Raw genomic sequence first — 20231 nt, forward strand, 5'->3', positions numbered from 1 at the left:
CTGCACATTGAATGAGGACCTGAGTTTGATCCCCAGCACTCACATAAAAGTCAGACACAGTGGTGGGTTCTGTAACCTCAGAACTGAGGGCATGGGGACAGGCAGGTCCCTAGGGCTCTTGGCTGGCCATCCTAGCCTATTCAGTGAGCTCTGAGTTCAGTGGCAGACTGAACTAAAACAATAAGGCGGAGGTATGGAGAGATGGCTCAATGATTAAGAGCACTGGCTGCTCTTGCAGAGGATCCAGGTTCAGTTCCCAGAACCCTCATGGGTGCTGAAAACCATCTGTAACTCCAGTTCCAGGGGAATACAATGCCTTCTTCTGGCCTCCATGAGCACTGCTCGACATGGGTGCACTTAGGACACATATGCAGGCAATACATTCACACACATAAAATAAAAATAATGAATAAAATATTTTAAAAAATAAGATGGAGGATGACATAAGGGAAGTGAGGGAAGTGCCCTCTATATGAGGTTGGGGAGACCCCGAGTAGGCCTTTTCCACCTGCTCCCCACTCCCCCGAGCACTGCTTCAGCTGCACTGAGCTCCGAGGCCAGTGCCGCTGTACCCAGCCGCAGTCATGATCATCTACCCGGCCATCATCAGCCATGACGAACTGTTCTCCGACATCTGCAAGATCCGGGAGATCGTACGGGCTGTGTGAGAGGTCGAGGGCAAGATGGTCAGCAGGACAGAGGGTAACATCGATGACTCGACTCGTTCATTGGTGGAAATGCTTCCGCTGAAGGCCCCGAGGGCGAAGGGACCTAAAGCACAGTAGTCACTGGTGTTGACATTGTTATGAACCATCACTTACAGGAAACCAGCTTCACAAAAGAGGCCTACAAGAAGTACATCAAAGATTAGATGAAATCACTCGAAGGCAAACTTGAAGAACAGAAACCAGACAGAGTAAAGCCCTTTATGACTGGGGCCATAGAACAAATCAAGCACATCGTTGCAAATTTCAATAATTACCAGTTTTCTATTGGTGAAAACATGAATCCAGATGGCATGGTTGCTCTCCTGGACTACCATGAGGATGGTGTGACTCCATATGTGATTTTCTTTAAGGATGGTTTAGAAATGGAAAAATGTTAATAAATTGGACAATTTGGATCTATCAACTTGTCACCACAATTGGCTGCTGCTTGTCATCCATACAGCACCAGGACTTAAGACAAATGGGACTGATGTCATCTTGAGCTCTTTTATTTTGACTGTGATTTATTTGGAGTGGAGGCATTGTTTTTTAAGAAAAACATGTCATGTAGGTTGTCTAAAAATAAAGTGCATGTGAATTTAAAAAAAGATGGAGAGCAATGGAGGACAACGCAGACACCAACCTCTGGTCTCATGTGCATGTAGACCCAATACACACCTGAACACGTTCACAGACACCCATATACACACACACCCATGCACAGACCCTCCTACCTGCACATGTACCCACGCACATGTGCATATACATGTATACCCATTTACATGCACACATATACCATACTCACACCCACACACACCTGCACATACACATACACCCTCAACACACCTCCCCATGCATTCATACACCCCCACAGCCCCACTCACATCCACACTCATACCCCCCCCACACACACACTCAAACACTGGCTCACACACCAACACACTGTACACTACATAAAAAGGAAAAAGTCAGATTTCCACTATACTTGTTAGCTCTGAGATGCTTGTGAGTGTCAAATGGAAATGCTGGGTGACTGACTGGGCCAGGGCTGAACGCTGAGACAAATCTGGGGAAGAGAAGTAAACCAGGACCTGCAGCATGCAGGCAGTCTCCAGACCAGCAGGTCTCAACCCTGGTGGCATGCTGGGAGGAAGGTTTTAAACTCCAGGTGTCAGGGACATAACACGATGCCTAATGGTAGGTTTTGGCAGACAGAACCCAAGGGCCAACACTGTAAGCCCAAAATGCAGCCAGTGTCACAGGCCAAGACACTGCTTGAGACAGGTCAGCCAAAGGTTTCAAGGCACCTGTAGCTTCATCTTTAGAAACTTATCTTTGCTGGGCGTGGTGGCACATGCCCTTAATCTGGCACCCCAGAGGCAGAGGCACCACCAACTCTGTGAGATTGAGACCAGCCTGGTCTTCATAATGAGTTCCAAGCTAGCTAGGGATATAGGGAGACCCTGTCTCAAACCTCGGCCCCTCCCAACCCCCCCAAAACCCCAAAACAAAACTAAAATAAAAAAAGAAACGCACAGATTTCACCCAATACTTACAGAATCAGATACTGTGTGGGAAAGACCCAGCTACATGATGCTGGTATCAGTTTCCACCTTCTTGAGGGTAGATATGATGCTTGGACCTGTGGCAGCCATCTTGTAACCATGAAGCTGCAAACTTGCAGACAAAAGGCAAATGACTGCTAGGTGGCCGGAGTGGGATAAGCTAGGAAGGAGGAAGAGGAGAGAGAGTATGAGGGCGCACTTGGTCCTTAACAATATCACTGAAACCATAAACCAGTCCTGAGCTCTCCTTGCATTGGGCATTTCCTTTGTGACTACTAAGCTCCTGCTAGTCAGGGGCTCTGCAGTTTGCAAGCAGCAATGGTTCCTGACTGACACAGGAAGTACTCTTACCTCTGGAAGATGGGAAAATTGGAATAGAAAAGAAAAAGGAGAGCTGGGGAACTAGCTCAGCAGGTAAAAGCACTTGCGTAAGCATTCCTGAGGACATGAGTTCAAATCCTGACACCCATGTAAAAAGTTGGACGTGATCCTGTGCCTCTAACCCCAGGGCTATGAGGAGGGGAGACAGGAGGATCCGTGGGGCTTGCTGGTTGTCAGCCTCGCTCCAGGTTCAGTAAGAGACCTGTTTCAAGGAATAAGGCCAAGAGTGATAGAGCAGGACAAACCATTGTCCGCTGGCCTCCATGCATAAAGCATGCCCACCTTTGCAGGTGTGCGCATACACACACACACACACACACACACACACACACACACACCACAAAACAGGAAAGAAGTTTCCTAAAGTCTCAAAGCAAGCAGCTCAGGGATTAGATTGGACTCCCAGGCTTGCCACACGTTTGTGCCTATCTCCTGCAGGTGAAGGGGGTGCCCTCCCAAATCTTGGGGAGACTGCTACAGCTGAGACCTGAGTAATGCCTGGAAGGTACAGTGGGTTCAAAAGACTGAAAGTCCTACAAAGGACTGAAGGTCATAGCACTGACCTTGAGCACTGGCAAGAGAGGAGGGTCATGGGATGAGGCTGGAATGACAGTCATCAGAAAACATCTGTGTGGCTTTCTCTTGACGTGTTTCCCCATCTGTCAGTCCAGGATATTTTTCCTTCTACTGATGTTGAGCTTTGCCATGTGATTTTCTTTGGCCAGTGGAATGTGGGCAAAAGCAACAGTGTGCTGGGTCAATGCTAAAGCCCAAGAGGCCTGTGTATCTATCTCCATTTGGTTGTCTTGTGTCTCTTTGGGAAGGACACAGGTCTGGAAGTCCCAGGGGTGAAGAGGGATGAGAGCTATACATAGGAGACCTGCATTGATCCTGGAGTCCAGCCCAAATCAGCTGACTGAGTCTCCTAAGGGAGGATAAGGGGCTGCTGTTTAAGGCACAGAGCTTTGGGGGTAGTTCATTACACAGCAGCATCATGGCTTGAGCTGACTGAGACATCATGAGGCAAGAGCATGACACAGTGAGATTGGCTCATAGTCTAGGAGGAGAATGGGGTGTGGACATATTCAACTCAAGTCCAGAATGACTGGACTGAATGGAGGGTGGAAACTGGGGCTGTGGGAAGATGGTAAGGAGCCCAGCCTGAGGGAAAAGGGCAGCCAGGGAGGGCTTCCTGGAGGCAGTGGCGGCATCATGCAGGTGATAGAACAGGTAGCTAGGGATAGGTGTGTGCTGTCAGAGGCTTGGCAGACTCAAGGGAAGATGGCCAGGGAACTGAGAGCTGCTCTTTCACAGTGACCTTCCACACCCTCTGCTCAGGAAAAATAACTGCCTGCTTCTGCTGTGCTCTGGACAAACGTCTCATGGAAACCTAACAGGCAAAATCTGGCAGTCTGGGTCACAGTCCTTGTACTTCCAGGCAGTTGCTTGGCTCCCCACCCTTTCTCAGTTCAGGCCATAATTCCCTACATTGTTCTGAGATGCCGAGGCAGCTTTAGTTAAGGCATCTTGCTGCAGGCTCCTGGGTGCTTGGCTAAATCCTTTTTCCTGGCTCATTGGCACCCTGAGCTTGTGTCTTGGGGTCTCACCTCCTTCTCTCTACTCACGCAGCCTCTGCCAGTGCCCCTGATGGGTGGTGTGAGCAATCAATGGGGAGGCTTTGGAATGGCAGCTGGCAGTGCTCCGTGCTAAACACAGGTCCCCCTGGTACTGGCTGGAGAGTGTTGTTGCTTCAAAGGGAATTTTCAGCTTCAGCCCCAAGTGTGCCCTCCTCCCTCTTCCAAAAATCCACAGCTTTATCTCGTGAGTCAGGAACCAGTGGAAAGGGCAGGGCCATGCCAACATCCTTCTTTCTTTGCTGGGCACTTTAGCTTGATCCACCCTCACCCAGCAGGCCTCCTTAAGTGTGTGTGCCACTATGATGAGCTGTCCAATACCCGCCTTTTATTTAGTTGAGGGGTTGGCACTGAGGACCTGTACATGCCAGGCAAGTGCTCTACCACTGTGCTATAACACCCAGCTCCTAGAGCCTCTCATAAAGATGTGACTTAAAAACCTGGAAAGATGGCTCAGCAGTTAAGAGCACTTGCGGCTCTTGCAGAGGACTAGAGTTGGGTTCCCAGAACCCCCACTGAGCAGCTCACAACCACCTGTAACTCCAGCTCCAGGGTATCTGTCACCCTCTTCTGGCCTCCAAGGGCACTTCACACATGTGAGGTACATACAGACAAGCAAGCTCACACACATACGTATAAATAAAAATAAAAAATAGGAAATGACTGAAATAAAGCAGTGCTTTGAACTGAGATGACCCTGAGAGACCCAAAGCTGGAGCTGAGGCAAGCCCTTAGCACTGGACCCTCTGGGTTGCCCTAGCTCTAAAGTGCAGTTAAGTTCCAATGGTCCTGTCCTGGGCAGCTGGGGCGTGAGCAAGGTGTCAGATGGGGCCCGGACATCTTGGCCTATCCTTCCCCTGAGAAGGAATTCTGTTCTCTGCCTCGGTTGGCCAAGGTGCTCCTGAGTCGTGCCTCAGTCTCCCCTGCTCCTCCTGCTCCCCCTGCTCCCTTCTCTTTCTGTCCCAGCCCTTGATTCCTCAGAAATACCTTCTACCCAAACCCTGTTACTGTATCTGCCCACAGAGAACCTGCAATGCCCATTTTCTTCCTGCCATTGACTGTTGGCTTTTCTGCTTCTTCTTCCCATGGGATCCAGGTCTCCTTAGACCTGTGAGACACCCCAGGCACCAGTTCCACAGCATCCCATGCCACAGTAGCCTCCACTGCAGTCTGTTCCTGGGAAATGGAGCCAGCTTTCCTGGTATCAAGACCACCAGTGTGCCCTCCCTTGACCATGGGAGCCTATAATGTCAATGTTCCAGACTTGGGCTGTGAGTGGTGGACCCATCACTTCATTAGGCTTTGCAATATTTGGTGCTACTTCCTTCGCCTGGGAGATTCCCTGCTCTTTAGAGACTGGGAATGTCTAACTCATCTTTATAGAGAAGGTGCTAACAAAGGGGTGCTGGGTGAGTGCCTGTGCCTCACTTCCCACCCTAGACTAGGATCCTTGACATGAGCACTAAGCCTTTTACTTACTGGTCCCAGGGCCTGGAGATGTCACAGAGGTGATTAATGGTGCTGGTTGGAAGAGGGATGCAAGTGGCATGTCATGGAGACAAACTGAGGAAGGGCAGAGGTGGTTCCAAATGACCCATTTGATGCTGCCTTGGAGGAGAAAAACCAACTCAAGCTTGGCTTTGGAGATATTCCAGGGGAGGAAGCTACTGAGCTGCCTTACAGAGAGGATGCAGGACTAGAGAGCAGGCACCTCACGCAGAAGGGGCAGTGTGCATGTGGGACCAGGCTGTTGCCCATGCTCTTCCAGCATGCATCATCCTTTCTGGAAGGATCCTCCTGGCTTTACTCTGATGAAAAGTTCCCGGTAAGTGGATATGAGATTCAAACCACAAGGTTGATTTGGGGATGGGCTTTTACCTAGCCAGGTCCACCCATGTCAGCCTGCCTTAGAACTTACAGGAAAGAGAAAAGAATCTCCCTTTTGACCATCTGAGGCCTGTCAGCCTAGTCTTCATAATCACAAGATGGCTGTTCAGATCCAGGTATTACACCCAGCCATTACAAAAGATGGGAAAAGGACTCTGTGCCCCTGTGTGGTTCTCTCACCTGTGCTCTGCATTGGCCTCATGTGCCCAAGGAAGTTGCATTAGAGAATACATTCTCAACAGGGCACTATTGTCCCCAAGGGGGCGAACATTTGGCTTCAAATGGAGTGCAACAAAATTTACAATGCTTTCTTGACCTCCAAAGGACAGTAAATATATCAGTGGTGCTACAATTCATGGGCGGTACCATTAAAAGATACCCCCCCACCCCGAGCTTTTCTATGTTAGCTCAGGCTGGCCTGGAACTGAAAATCGTTTTGTTTCTTCCCCCTGAATGCTGGGATTATAGGTGTGAGCCACCACACCAAGCTCAAGAGACTGAGCCAGGATTTCTGAAATAATACCTCATGGGGTCAATAATGAAGAGAAGAAAGGCCTGCCAAGCACACTTTCCTCCTCGTCTTAAGTCTGCTGAGGCTGCTGCAATGAAATCCCACACCCTGGGAGGCTTAAACACAGATACAATCTGAAGTCCAAGAACAAGGCGTCCTTAGATTTGACCTTGTTGAGGACTTTGTCCCTAGCTGGTGCCATCAAACCCCCCTCTCTGTGCACACACTCAGGGAGAGTATGCTGGCATCTCTCCCTCTAACAGGGGTATCAGTCCTATTAAATTAGAATCCCACCCACATGACTTTAAATTTAGTACCTCCCATAAATCCCCAACATAATCATTTAGTCCATAACATCCCCAAGACCCGAGCCTAGCTCCTCTGACACATGTGGGTCATGGGAGTGAGCTGCAGGCAGAAAACCCAGGACCACATCATCAAGCAAGCAAAGCAGAGGCTGCAGTCTAGGCAGCCCCCCTGTGACTGCTACAGGGTTTCCCGGAGCCCTGGAGCCACCAAGTGGGAAGCTGAGGTCTTAGAGTTGGCCACAGGGAAAGCAGCAACTTCCACACACCAGTTGAACAGACGTTCATACTTAAGTCAGTTTGAGGTAGGCACCTATAGCTTACCCCAAGCAATGACCACCTCCTGCAGTAAGCAAAACCTTTCCTGGTCCAGAGGTGGACTGTGAAAAGTGAGAGGTGGGAACTAATGCCTGGGTGATGCCCATAAGAGCAGTCTCTCTAGTAGTTGGAAGGAATGGCCACACTGTGTGCAGACTAGGTCTCGAAACGTAGTATTGAGTGAGAAAATCAAGAAAAAACAGCATTGATGACATGTTTTCAAATTTAAAAGATGCAAATACTCTATCTCCACGTCCAGGTAGCATGAACCCATAACTTCAGGTGATGATGGGTACTTAGACAATCTATGCAGAGTGGGGCTTTTATCTTCTCTACTAAGTCCCATGGCATCCTGGGAGGTAGAAGAATGATGGTCTCCACAACTGAAGTGTGGCCTTCCCAGTCCCCTAACCTCAGCACTCTTGGCCTCAGAGCCCTCCAGAACAGGTTCCACAAAGCCTTGCATCTCCATCTTCCTCTACTGTTCCTTCACCCATGTCCTCAGCCATGTGGGCCTGTCACTGAATGGTGTGTCCACTTCCCAATTTTCCCTAATTAGAAACCAGGTGCAGAGAGGTAGTTAATTACATTCCCCTCTCCACTCAGAGAGCAGACTGACATTCAACCCACCCCTTTCCTATTTATTTTCTGTTTTCCAGTCTAATTTAGGGCATATTTTTTCTATTTAAAGTTATTTGCTGGCACTAGAATACAGTACTCAGAGAGACAAAAATACCCAAAGTCTTGTTAATGAGGAGCGGAGAGACTCAGAACTTAGGGAGAGAGCCTAGGAAGAACTCAAGGTACTGGGAAGGCAGGAAAGGGCAGTGCTAGGTAAGGTGGGAAGGGGCTGAGGTTGCTATGGGTTGAAGGTAGGAAGAGGGGCTTCTCACCTCTGTCAGGGAGGAGTTTCCTGGCTACCTCTCCCTCTGCCCCCTTCCATTTCTCATTTGTAAGATGCGGACAGGAAACAGATGGGGACAGGATCTGCCCCTTCAGAGGACTCTCAGGTCCCAACCCAGAGACACGGGCTCCTCACACTGGGACAGGAACAGGACATCTGTAGTGATTTTCAAGTACTAGAAGTGGGGCAGGTGGGCAGGATTCAGCAGACAACCAGGGTTCTGGGAACAATAAAGGATGCTTATATCCTTGTCCTTTCAAAAAATACGTTTGAGGGCTGGTGGTGTTGCTCAGTGGTAGAGCACTTACACAGTATATTCCCAGAGCTTCAAATCCCAACAAAAATGTGACTAGCCTCCTCTATGAGACCACTGTCTTTTCTTTCTTCCTTATTTCTCACCTTCCTTCTTTCATTCATTGTTTTCTCTCTCTTGCTTTTTTTTTTTTGAGACAGTTATTGTGGTAGAGCTGGCCATGAACCCAAGATAGGTAGCTGAGGAGGATCCTGAACTCTTGGTCCTCCTGCCTCAGTCTCCCAAGTGCTGTGATTGCAGGCATGGCCCACCACACCCTGCCAGACCACTGTGGATGGTGCAATTAGAGACCTATCGCCTCAGTTCTAAGTACCTTCCTTTCTCCTCTCATGAAGAGTTTAACCTTCTAAAATCAGAACATATTTTGAATCTCAGTGTGGGAAGATTGTCTTTCTCCACTGATACAACATTGGGTTGGTGGTGCCTCTCCTAGCTCAGGGCCTCATATAGTCAGGAAGTACTAGAAATGTCTAATCACAGAGTTCAGAAAGTAAGATAAGAAAACCCCCCCCCCCCCGTCCCATTCCCATAGAGGTTGATAGACAATGTGCTTCATATTTCTTCCCGGTCTCTTTGCTTATTCTTTTAAAAAACTTTTTGCTTATTTATTTATTTTTGTTTTATGTGTATGAGTGTTTTGCTTCCATGTATGTAAGTGTACCACATTCAGGTGTGTGCAATGCTTGTGGAAGCCAGAAGAGGATGTCAGATCCCCTGGAACTAGAGTTATGGGTGACTGATAGTTACCATGAGGGTTCTGGGAACCAAACCCAAGTCCTCTGCAAGAGCAGCCAGTGTTCTTAACCCCTGAGCCATCTCTCCAGCCCCATCTTTTCCCCCTACTTTCATCAATAAGTCAGTTTGTCTCGCAGTTGAAAAAATACAAATAGCCTTCAAGACTGAGGTCCGTCAAGACAGTGCATCTCCTCCCTACCTGGAACTTCTTATTTAGTGTGTGTTTTTAGGTGTGGCTAGGTGATGCCCAGCTGAGTCTGCCCTTCCTCCTGCTCCTGAGGCCCACCACTTGGACAATGGGGCTGAGACACAGCAGAGCTTCCAGTCTCTACCATCTACATGGGGCTCAGAGAGCTTAGGTGGCTTGCCTATAGCTGCAGAGCAGGAGTCTGGTCTCAGGTCCATCTGTTCTGGCATGGGCATCCTTTCCTTTTGTGGGCCACAGAGCAAAAATGGAGGCTGCCCACTTGTGAGTAACAGTGCTCTGGAACTGTGATCAGGCTCAGGCCAGACTTGAGCCTGGTACCTACTGGGACAGAAGACAACTTGCAGCCAGGCATGACCCAGGGGTCAGGGCTATGGAGGCACCAAGACCAAGGGTTTTCAACAACCAGCCTTCATTTAGGGTAGTTACTTTGGAATGTAGGGGGGGTGCGCAGGAGGTATGGTGTCCCCCAGGCATGTGGGAGCCAGCTGTCAGCTAATTCGAAAAATGATGGAGACAAGTTGAATATTTTCATGTTGTATATGCATTAATAATGAAGCAGGAGAAATATGGAGGGGGCTTTCCAGTGAGAGGAAAGTGTTGCAGATGTTGGAATCACCAAGGAAGGATGACTCTGGCCCTGGGAGGGGGTGAGGAGAGGAGAAGTATTTGTTGTCATTCAACAGGGTCCCACCCCTGGTGACCTGGAAAGGACTGTAGGCAAGTGTGCATTTGGCATGGCGGGCACAGAAGCAGGGGTTCCCCTCTGGACTGGTTCTGCTCTCCAAGTCCAAGCAGGACCCTTTCTATGCTGGACTCGAGGGTCTGAAAATGAGGTGAGCCTCTCTCCACAGGAAGGGCAGAGCATGAGGTGGGCAGAAGAGGAAGCTTGTTATGCAGCTATTTTCTCTAATATTGTGTGGTCATTTCCTCCTAACTGAAATGTATCTTCTTGGAAGGAGATTAAAACAGGAAATAAACAATTTACAAAGCTCAGGAAGTGCCTAAAACTTAAAAGATTCACCCACCCACACACACACACAGGTGCTGAAGAAAGGAGATTTTCTGATCATTGGAACCCTTGAAATCCCTGCAGAGAGCTCTAAGGATGAAGTTTTCATGAGTTGTTACCCATGCTAGGGTGGGTTTTTCAGTGCTAGCCTTTGAAGAACCCTTCACCCATTCTCTGTAAGTAATCCCAATAAACATCCTGCTTCAGTAAGCTAGACTTGAGTGGAAATTTTTTTTCAGTCCATTGTCAGTGCCTTATATGCAGTGTAGAGATGTTTGTTCACAGCTCTCCAGGAAATTCACAAAACAAGCAGGAACTTAGGCTGAGTAGCTAAGGCCCCCAGTGGAAGCTGCAAGGTATGAAAGGGCTTCTAGAGTACATAAACACCGGGCTTAGAGTACACAGAAGCTGGCACAGGGAGGAAGACCTGCATTTAATGAACACTGGCTATAGATGAGGGAGGTTGACCCTATCTGCATCTTCCTACATGATGGATGCAGTCATTGAAGGACACATTCTTCATAAGTGCTAGCCTCACCCGTCCTCAAGTCTTCATTGGGAAGAAAGGCCTGGGATCCCAGAACAGAAAATGCGTTGACAGAATAGAAACCCCATCCACACTAATTCCTCTCCATCCTGCTTGCTAATCAAGAGGCTCTAAGTCTCTGGGAAGATAAGGCTGTGGTCTGCCAGTTAAGAGGCCTGGGGATGGGGCTGGTTCTGCCCTGGCTTGTGTGGGCCCCTCTTCCCTCTTCTCTCTTCTATGGGCCTTGGTTTTCCAGCCTGCAAGATGAGGGTGGAGCAGGTTGGGTCAGGCAGCACGCCACGTTCCTTACATTGTGCCAAGGTTAGATAACCTCCCCAGAGCAGGGCTGTACCTTCTTTTTCCAACTGCTGACCTTTGGGAGAAAGTTCTCCTCCCATTCTTCTCTCCCTCTGTGGGCTTAATAAGGTTTAATAAGGGGCTTGGCTGGGCCCATTGCCTCAGTGGCTACCAGCTCATACTTCCACTCCAGGGCAGGGTAAGGGGAATGTGGCTAATGACAGGGTCCTGGTATGGGGTGAGCTGACAATCTCAGGGGGCCTTTCTGGGCCTCTATTAACAGACCACACAGGGGAGTATCTTCCCAGGGACCATGATTTTCCATTTTTTCCTCTGGAAAAGGCAGCTGGGAAGAGGTGACCAAGAGGCCAGAGACAATCGTCCACACTTCTATCAGCATTGTTCTATGCGTCATCCAGCTAGCTACCCACTCACTGGTCTTTTACCACCCTCCAAACCTAGCTATCTCCCACCTATCCACATATCCATCCTTTCTCAGATCACCCACCAATTTACCATCCAACCATTCAATAAGCCCCTTAGTCAAAAGTCTACCCAGCCAACCTTCCACCTCTCAACCATCCTCCCACTTCCTTACCCATCCATCCTCCTCCCTCTCCATCTTTTTGCCTCCATATCCATCCTCTGCCTTCCAATCCATCTTTCTACTTATGCATCCATCCACTTCACTGTCCATCACAAGCCCAAAGCAACAGGGCTAAGCAGTCACAGGCTGAAACCATAAGCCAAAATAAACCTTTCTGCAATTTAAACTGATTATCTCAGGTATTTTGTCACAGTGATGGAAAGCTGACTACCACAATCACCGAACTCTTCTCTGAGCTGAGGCTACATGGTGCCTCAGTTTCTACAACTCAATATTGGGGATCAATAACAGCACCAATTTCCCAGGGCTGTTGAAAAAGCTAAGGTTAAGGCACACAAAAGACATGGAGTAGTCCCTATGATGGCATATAATGGATAAAAGTTACTTATTATTTTGGAATAGCTCTACAGAGCCCAGGGAGGATGGAATGTTTTTCTCCTCCAGGCCCTGTTTGCTTGGAGGTCCTCCACACCAGCTGTGGCTGGACTCCTCAGCTCTTCTGTCTCCTCAGATAGCTCCAAATGTGTCTGCTCTGAGTGTGGTTTTAATTCAGGCCAATGCCACCAAGTGTCAGGCTGTCAGAGATGGTGTCAGGGGAGGCCCCTCAGCACCATTATCCTTCTAATTACCCAGTACCATGCCCAAAGTTCAAATAGATGTGGCCTGGCAGACAGGATAGTAGAGCACTTGGAGACTGAGGGGCAATACCGGGCAGGGGCAATACCAGGCAGGGTTGGCCTTGACAGTCACCTTTGCCCCTTCCTCGTGGTGAGGGTGACTTTGCATCTCTGGAACTCTTACCTTGTTGATAACAGTCCCAGCAAGACAAGGGCTGTTCAGCAGATGAGGCTTCACTGGAAACTTGATGGCTTCCTTCCCTGGAATCCATGTCCCTACTTAACTCTTCTATTTGTGGAATCCCTTTCTGTTCATGGACAGTAGAACCTGGGGGCGGGCAGCTGGTTAGGGTGTCACACTGCTTAGCCATGGGGTCTGGTTCCTGATACAGCTTCCATAGAGCCTTAGAATGAAGCCCACTCTGAAGGATGCTGTGCAGAGAAATGGAGATAAACCCCACCTCAACAATATATGGGATCCCCTGGAGTCAGTGCCACGGGAGCTCCAGCCTGGGTCTTCCCGTCCAGTAAGTTCCCTTTCACAAGAACCAGAGTTCTGCAAATAGAAGAGTTACCAGATAGCAGGCCGGTGAATGCTGGCCACAGGGCACTGTGCTTCCCTGGTGGGGGACTAAGGCACTTTTTCCTTGGTGGCTAGTGTGCTTCTGTGCAGCACGCTTGGGCAGTTTGGCTCCCTGGATTCAGGGCTCCAGTGGGGTAAAAACTCTTGCTTCAGAGCCTTTGTTCTGATGGCCATTTTAATTAAGTGCTTTCAAGACTTTCTGTGAAGAATTGTGCTGTCTGCTCTGTGAGAATTTAGAGACTGTCCGCAGAGACGTCATTCTGTTTCCAATTATCCAGACTCTAAGCCAGTTCTGACCAGATGCCGCCTTCAGAGGGCAAAGGAGATGAGAGAGGTCCCACCTGCACTGAGGATGTGGCTCCACACTCACCTGGCACACCTGCTCCAGTATGTCCAATAGCTTCCCCCAAGCCCACACTCGAGAGCTGCAAAGCAAGCTGAGCTTTGAACACTGGCTCTGAGATGGAAGCCTCTGGTTCAGCTGGGAAGTAAGAGGCCCAGCAGGGGAAGGGGAAGAGACAGTGGCCAGGCAAACTTCCAGATGACGTGGAGCCTGGGCAAGACTTGTAGATGCCAAGGGAGAGGAAGGGCTACTGGGCAGAGGATATGGCACCACCCAGGGTACAGCTTGGACTTTGAGACATGTTCTAGAGAAGAAACTCTGAGTCACTGGACCCCCTATTCCCATGGCCCCTGTGAGGTTAGGCCCATCCTCTCTCACCTCAGCAGTCCCTCTGGCTTCCCTCTAGTCTCCCTACCCCCACCCCCCATCTACAGATGACCATTCATTCATTCATTCATTCATTCACTCAACATTGCGGGGGCATGGCTCTGGAGCTGGACCCTTTCATCTTCTCCACCATGTCCTGTCTCAGACCACTCTCCATTCCTGATGGGTCTTTCATAGCCTTTATACCTGTGCTCTCACTGTTTAGAATCACCCCTGTCCTACCCCTTCTGGAACCTTCTCCTCACCTGTCATCCCCTGAGGCTGAGCTCATCATCTGTTTCTTGCCAGATGGCCCAGCCCCACTTCAAGTCACCTCTCAGAGTCACACTCACTGTACCTTTTTATATTTCCAGTGCAGATGTCTTGCCTTCCACACTGGACCACAAGCTCCATGAGGCAGGAACTCTGGCTACAGAGAATTGGAGCTGAAGTAGGCTAAAGGAAGCCATTCTTAGAAGAGACCAAACCCTGAGATCCTACCACCCACATGGTGACTAACAATTGTTTATAACTCTAGTTCCAGAAGATATGACACCCTCTTCTGACCTCTGTGGACATTGCATGACATGGATGCACTTACATACATGCAGGCAATACACTCATACATATTAAAAATAATAAATTTTTAAAAATTTAAGTTGATCTCTTCGATGTAATTTTATGTAGTTTTAAAGAGTAGAATGTAGTTTCCCAGATGCCAAAAACAGGGGGAGGAAGCTAAGGAACCAGAGAGGGGTGCTAGTTACAGTTAGACAGACGCAAGACGCTCTGGGGTGTTCTTGCTCAGGAGGGTGACTATCAGCAGTCGTAGCATGCTACATGTTCAAAACACCAGAAGAAAGGGCTTTGAATGTTTTTACTATAAAGAAATGATGAGTGCTTGAGGAGATAGATATGGTCAACCTGATTTAAACATGACACAATTTATACACGTATTAAAACATCACATGGTACCTTGTAAATGCATACAATTTCTAGGTAACCTTTTTTTAAAGTTTATTTTTATTTTTATGAGTGTTATGCCTGCATGTGTGTAAGTGCACCCATGTCATGTAGAGCCTATGGAGGACAAAAGAGGGTGTCGGATTCCCAAGAACTGGAGTTTCAGACTGTTGTTACCAGCCATGTGGTTGCTGGGATTCAAACCTGGGTCTTCTGCAAGAGCAGCCAGTGCTCTTAGCTGCCGAGTCATTAATCCAGTCCCCCAAAATTTCTATGTAACCTTTAAAAACTACATTTAAAATATTTTTAAAATAGAAACTTGGAGGATGGAAGGGATTGCCAGTGAAAGAGAAAGAGGTTCTAGGCTGAGGGAACAGCTTGTGCAAGAGCCCTGAGGTGGAACAAGCTTAACACATTGAAAGACTGGGGAGAGGCTAGTGTGACAAGAGAGATGCCAGCCAGGGGCAGGAACATGGGGAATAGGCCAGGGATCGTGGGGCGTGGAGACCATGGAGAGGGCTTGTCTTTGCTTCGAGTACGTGGGAAAAGCATGGCAAGGTTTCCAATAGAAAAATGAGGAGGTGCCCTGACTGCCAGGGGCAGGAGGCATCCAGGTACTTGGCCCTTTCCTCAGGCTAGTCCTTTATTCCATCCAAACACCTTGTGATAGGGCTGGTGACCCTGGAGTATAGTCCTTCCCCCCTTTTTTGTTAATTCTCAATCATTTTAGCCTAGGACCCTTCAATTAATTAGGATCCCCGTAGCACTTCTGCTTTTAGATGCTATATCCTGATCCAGGAGTAGGGCAAGTCCAACGAGGCACTCATCTGAGTATGAAATTAGTGTATTTAAAATCCCAGTCCTGGTGGTGAGAGCTATGGCTCAGTGATTCAGAGGACTTGCTGCTCTTGCAGAGGACCTGGGTTCAGTTCCCACCACCCACATGGCGGTTTATGGTCCCAAGGAATCCGATGCTTTATGGCCTCCATGGGCACTGAGCACACATGTGGCACACATGCATACATGCAGGCAAAACATTCATACATATAAAATAAAAAATAAATCTTAAAAAATATATGTGAGCCAGGTGTGATGGCACATATCTTTAATCCTAGCACTCAGTAGGCAGAGGCAGGCAGATCTCTGTACGTTTTGGGTCTACATACTGCTCTTACAGAGGAGCAAGGACCCAAGTTTAATTCCAAGCACCTATGCTGGATGGCCCACAACCACTTGTAACTCCAGTTCCAGAAACTCTTATACCTCTGACCTCCTCGGACACTTGCACACATGTACATGCACATACAATTCAAAATAAAAATAAACCTTTTTTAGAGACCCTCCCCAAGTTTCTAAATATGATTAAGATGTATTGTATGAAATACACAAAAATTCAATTAAAATATATATTGAAAAAAGAAACCTTCCCCCAAATAAAAATAAGAATAAATCCCAGCCATTAAGATAAATATTTCAATACATTTGGGGCGGGGGATCCACTTTGAAGCCTGAGGCAAAGGGGAAAGTGATTAATATGGATTGAATTAATTTTAATTAATTAAACTAAAATTTTGATATTTTTGTTCATGAGTGGACTTGGAGCATTAATATTTTTTCACAGTTCTTAGCATGATAATGCATCACCTTATGGAATATGGTGATATGGAATTTGGAATTGGGAAAATCCCACTAAGAGTGACCTGGGTAGATGATGTCTTAGCATTCTTATGAAAAGAATTAGACCTTGTGGACATTCTGGAATGGTCCAGGAAGCTAGGGGTTCCAGGCTGTACTTTGAGAGCCATTTCCTTGGATGGAACCACCTTCGTCCTCCAGAGCTCTTGTCTTCAGTCTGAGGCTGGGTTCCATCCACTGCTGACTGTATGTTCAAGGCCCAAGAGGTGGAGCTGTAGAGGTCATACCTCCTCCCCATGCACTGAAGATCTCCCAGAGCATGGGCCTCCACCCAGCAGCCTCTGCTCTTGACAAGCCCCGTGTAGTGGATCTCTCTGAAGAATTAAAAACCCCAAATCAGACCTCCATCTCTAGGCAAGGCCTGAGCAGTGTTGAATTCCATGGATCTGTCACCTCCTTGCCCCAACCTACCCACATGACCACAATCTTATAGTTTCACAGTGCCTATCCCCTCATTCCTCTTGGCCTATGAGCCCAATGATCAGAGTGGAGAAGCTCCTCTGGGCCCCTGTAGAAGATGCATCCCACAGAGAAACCCACTGGTGTAGCCAAGGAAAGCCACAGAATGTGAAGCCAGGTTCCTAGGCCAACTTGTGACAATTAACTGGGAGTGGTTCATTGTTCTCCAGGACCTCCAGCAAGGTGAGGACAGGCTGGGAAGAGGGCATGTGAGGGGCAGGGAAGAGACCATAGCAGGGAGGGAGGGAAAACCAGTGACCATGGACACATTCTCCACTGCTGATCTACCCAGCTGTCTCTTTCAAAGATCTCTCTTCCCCTGCAAAGGCCTCAGTTTTCCCACTTGCCATGTTTCTGAGAAGCCTAGGCCCAATTTGTAGGGTGAATCAAAAGATCCAAACATTTCTGACTTAAAGTCTCTGGTGGGCTGGGGGTGGAGCTCAGTTGTAGAGTGCTTACCTAGCATGCACAAAGCCCTGGCTTCAATCCCAACACCACATAAAACAGGGCGAGGTAGTAAATGTTTGTAATCCCAGACATGGGAATGTGGAGACAGGAGGATCAGGAGTTCAAGGCCAACCTAGGCTACAGAATACCCTGTCTCAAAAGATCAAAACAAAAAGTGTCCTTCATCTACTGTGAGCCCTACCCCCACAGAATGGGTGACCTTGGCATGTCCTTACATGTCCTCTGGTGCCTCAGTTTCCACACATGTAAACTAGAGAAGATAATAGTTGCTAATTCAGAGTGTTTGTAAAAGTGAGCAGATATTTGTATATGGTGCCTGGAGCAGAGTAAGCACTCAATAAAATCTTCAGGCCTATCTCCAGTGTCCAAGATAAAAAGTTTCCATAAGTTGGGTGTGGTGGCGCATACCTGTAGTCCCAGCCCTTGGGAGACAGAGGCAGGTGGATCTCTGTGAGTTCAAGGCCAGCCTGGTCTACATAGTGAGTTCCAGGACAGCTGGGGCTACAGGGAGACCCTGCCTCAAAAAGACAAAAAAAAAATGTTTCCATAATCTCAGTCTAAGCTGGCTGTTTCTGGACCTCCAAGATCCAGAGTTGCAAATTTCAAAGAATCTATTGTTCAAGGATTCAGTGATGTTCCAACTCTGTCAGCTGCTTGTGGAAATACCATGTTCTGAGATCCCTGATCCTGGACCTTGTGGATTTGCCTCATGCAAGCTAGTAGCTTAGGTGGCCAGCCTGACCCTGGCACTCTCCACTACCAACCAAATAAACATGACAAGCTTTGGACCCTCAGCTTCTGAGAAGTATCTACAGATAACTTGGCCTTCTGCTTAAGGTTCATTGACCTTTACTAATGCCTATAATCCATGTAGACAAAGGAAAACTATCATTCTCATAACTTGGAACTCCCTTTATTAAGAACTTGTTGTGGGCCTAGAGAGACGACACAGTGGTTAAGCGCACTGGCCGCCCTTGCAGAGGACCCAGGTTTGATTCCCAGCACCCACATGGTGGTTAACAACCATTTGTAACTCCAGTTCCAGGGGATCTGATGCCTTCTTCTGACTTCCGTGGGCATTGCACAACACAGGAGCACTTACACATACAGGCAATACACTCATATACATAAAATAAAAATAATAATTTTTTTAAGAAAAGGAACCTGTTGTGGCTCCCAATTATTCTTCAAAAACGCCATATTTCTCAGCCTGATTTCTGAAGCCCCTTTAGATTTCATCTACTTTAAAGCTGAGTGCTCATGGATGGGGGAGGGGGGGAGAGTTAGGATGACCCTTGGAAGTTGTTTCTGAGACTGGATATCTTTGTTTATTCTTTTTTTGTTTGTTGTTTTTTAACTTCCCAGACTGTGATTTTTTTCCTTTTGAGACAGTCTCCATGTAGCCCCAGCTGGCCTTGAACTCACAGAGATCCACCTGCCTCCCGAGTGCAGAAATTAAAGGTATGAATCACCACACCTATTTATTCCTTCTTTTATTTATTTATTTATTATTTATTTAATGTGTATGAGTGTTTTGCCTGCATGTATGTAAGTGCACCCATGTGTACAATGTCTGTGGAGGCCAGAAGAAGGCATTAGATTCCCTGGAACTGGAGTTAGGACAGTTGTTAGCCACCATGCGGGTGCTGGGAACCAAACCTGGGTCTTCTGCAAGAGCAACCAGTGCTCTTAAGCGATGAACCATCTCTCTAGGTCCTCTGTGTTCATTCTTTTTAAAAAAATTTTTTTGATTCATTTTTATTTTAAGTGTATGAATGTTGTATCTGCATGTATGTAAGTGCACCCATGTCATGCAGTGCATGAGGAGGTCAGAAGAGGGTGTCAGATTCCCTGAAACTGGGGTTATGGATGGTTGTTAGCCACTATATGAGTGCTGGGAACTGAGACCAGGTCCTCTGCAAGAGCAGCCAGTGCTTTTAATCGCTGAGCCGTACCTCAGGGACCTCTTTGTTCATTCTTAATCACACTGAAAATATTTATTAAATATCTACTGTATGCTGAGTCCTGTTCTGGACCTGGGGACAGCAAAGTAAGTATGTGAGCAGCTGCTCTTGGGTGCTTACTTCAGGCTTCTCACTGCTCAGTGTTAGACCTAGTTCTAGGGACTAAGTTTCCACACCATTCCCTGGTTGCAGAACTTTTGACCCTACTTCATTTGTAAAGCTGGTCAGTACCACTACCTACTACACCTCTAGGGTTAGAGTGAGGATGAAAAGAGATGATGACAGGGACAAGTTTAGCACAACCTGCACACCACAGGTCTACAGTGCACAATGGCACTGTCACAAAGGTTCTTCTTCTTTCTACCCCCAGCTGCTTTTAGAGCCTCCCATGCAGTTAAAGAGCCGGACGGGGCCAGGTTCAAGTCCTCAGAGATAGATGCATATTCACCTGCTTCCCAGAGCTGGTTGTGGAGTTTGTCAAACATCCCTAGATGGGCTCTGGTAAGATGAAAGATACATGTTCTCTTCCCCCAGCTCTCCCTATGACTGATCACCCTAACCAAGCTTGTTGCCTACCTCAGGCCCCACACAACCAAAACAACTCCTTTCCCCTTTGTATTCCAGAGTGCTCCATGGAAAGCTGAGCAAAGTCAGATCTAGACTGAGACATTTGAGCCCATCCAAAAGGCAATGAAGCTTGCTCTGGGGCAGCATCTCCAAGCAAAAGGCATCCACAGTCTCCAGGAACTCATCTGTTATTGCATCTCATCCTCCCAGCTGCCAGGGGCTCCCACCAAAGCCAGCCGTAAGTCCCTGGCCCATTTGGGGGTTAGATTATTTTTTCATTAAGTTTGTAATTATTGAGA

At 47.9% G+C, this 20231-nt stretch overlaps 1 pseudogene; it reads left to right on the top strand.

Moving 5' to 3' along the window:
- The first annotated feature begins 584 nt into the window (after window positions 1-584).
- On the top strand, window positions 585-1265 carry LOC103735209 (annotated as a pseudogene).
- The last annotated feature ends 18966 nt before the right edge of the window (window positions 1266-20231 follow it).

Source organism: Nannospalax galili, unplaced genomic scaffold (assembly GCF_000622305.1).
Source record: "Nannospalax galili isolate Female #2095 unplaced genomic scaffold, S.galili_v1.0 scaffold811, whole genome shotgun sequence".
In the NCBI taxonomy this organism is placed as follows: domain Eukaryota; kingdom Metazoa; phylum Chordata; class Mammalia; order Rodentia; family Spalacidae; genus Nannospalax; species Nannospalax galili.